At 47.2% G+C, this 1,804-nt stretch overlaps 1 protein-coding gene across 1 annotated transcript in view; it reads left to right on the top strand.

The window, feature by feature from the left end:
- Nucleotides 1–11: 11 nt before the first annotated feature.
- satb1b (SATB homeobox 1b) overlaps nt 12–1,804 on the top strand; it is a gene marked incomplete at its 3' end in the record, with an annotated part of 52,279 nt that continues 50,486 nt past the window's right edge. Inside the window, 1 exon segment of the mRNA XM_014016387.1 lies at nt 12–619.

Below are 1,804 nucleotides of genomic sequence, written 5' to 3'. Positions count from 1 at the left end.
TGTGTGTGTGTGTGTGTGTGTGTGTGTGTGTGTGTGTGTGTGTGTGTGTTGTAATAAATGCAGGACCGCCTCACTCTAATCAAGCTGATTAAAAATTCATACGCGCACAGCCGGAAATCGCACCACCGTTGAGTGTGCGTGCGCGTGCTTGTGTTTGTGTGTGCGTCGTCTCCGTGCCCCATCACTTTCTCTACTTTATTCTGCTCCGACAGGACCCCCCTAAAAAAATAACACACACAAAAAAAAAAAAAAAAAAAAAAAAAAAAAAAAAACAAACAACCCAAACTGCGGAGGAATATGTTTTAGTCGCGGGGTTATTTGGTCCGACTCTCACACTTTCTGTGTGTTTCTCGCCTCGCGGGGAGTAAATATGTTTAGATATTTCTCCCCCACGCCTTTGGAAGGAGCGAGGAGGAGAAAGGGAGAGCAGGGAGGAGAGCAGAGGGGGGGAGTGATGAGTCAATACAACTAATAATTTAATGGGGACAGAGAGAGGGAGACAGAAAGAACCGGAGCTCCGTCCGGACGACATCCCCATCCGACAGGACGCCTCCTCCCAGCACCGCCAGCCCTCCAATGCGGCCGCAGCGAGCCTCATCTTCCAGCTCGACGTCGGAAAGTAAACGGCACTTTTCTTTTTTTTCTGTCCTCCTTTTCTTTTCCTCTTGTTTTATTTTGGCGAACCTGTTTCGGCTGTCCGCATACGTCGTCACCGCGTCGCCTAGCAGGGACGACACACCGCCGCTTCTTTATGTTTCTCTCCCGGTTCCGCCGCCGGTTTGACACAAATAACAACCGAGCTGTTTTTTTTAAACCAGTTCCTGAACAAAAACACAACCGGGCAGGGTTTGTTCGCCGCTTCTATCAGCTAAAACTCTCTTTTTCTCTCTTCTTTTATTTTCGGACGTCGCGGAGCGAACAGCCGAAGTCGCCTTCACTTGTAACCGCAGGAGTCGACGCGGCTAACCCGCTCCACTTCCAGCCAAACGTCGGGAGGTTTTTGGGGTTTTTTCTGGGGACAGATTGAGCTAAACGTCCTGACAGAGATGTAACCGCTCACCCAGTGTTCGGCTGTCACGGTCCGGTTCGACCTCGACGTCGGCTCGCTGTCGTGGGTTCGCGTGTCGCTCCGCAGCCGGGGAGCAGTGCTGTCCTTAAACACGGTTTTCTTTAATTTTCTTTCTTTAAATCCTCCAACCTTTTGCCGTCCTGCACGTGTAAAGCGAACAGGAGTTGTCCTCTTCTTTTTTTTTAAATCTTTTCTCTGCTGGCAGAACTTGAAGCGTCTTCCAGGCAGGCGATGTTTTCTGCTCTCCAGTGCTGAAGTGCTGCGGTTCAGGTTGTTATTCTTTTTTTTTTTTAACTTTTCTCTCTTTAAGAGTTAGTTTTTTTCTTTTCTGTGTAGGTCATTTAAAAATCCTGACCTGGATCTGGAACATATCCGGGTCTGGATTCCTGAGTCCCCCCCTCCTCCTGTATTTGTGGGGAATTAGTTGCCTCGGTGCTTGTTCTGAATGGACCAGTTCATGATCTTTGGGTTGATTTTGTCCAGTTCATGTCCGTTGGCACCCATTAACCTGCATCCGTGCATTTCCACCTGAACACAGTTAATCCTGATTATAATCTGAGGGAGCACCTGTGGGTTCAGGGGCGGAGCTAGAAATATATTTTGGGGGGGCCAAGTTTACCAATGCAGGAAAAGTTCACTTTTATGCTTAATTTCTGGTTATTTGTCTGTAAATATGGATTACAAAAAATATAAACTTAATTTTTCCCTCTTTAAATATAAAGTAAATATGAAATG

The sequence above is a fragment of the Austrofundulus limnaeus genome, unplaced genomic scaffold (assembly GCF_001266775.1).
Source record: "Austrofundulus limnaeus strain Quisiro unplaced genomic scaffold, Austrofundulus_limnaeus-1.0 Scaffold144, whole genome shotgun sequence".
NCBI classification, from domain to species: domain Eukaryota; kingdom Metazoa; phylum Chordata; class Actinopteri; order Cyprinodontiformes; family Rivulidae; genus Austrofundulus; species Austrofundulus limnaeus.
The sequence above is the reverse complement of the archived record's forward strand: the minus strand, read 5'-3'. Positions and strand labels throughout refer to the sequence as shown.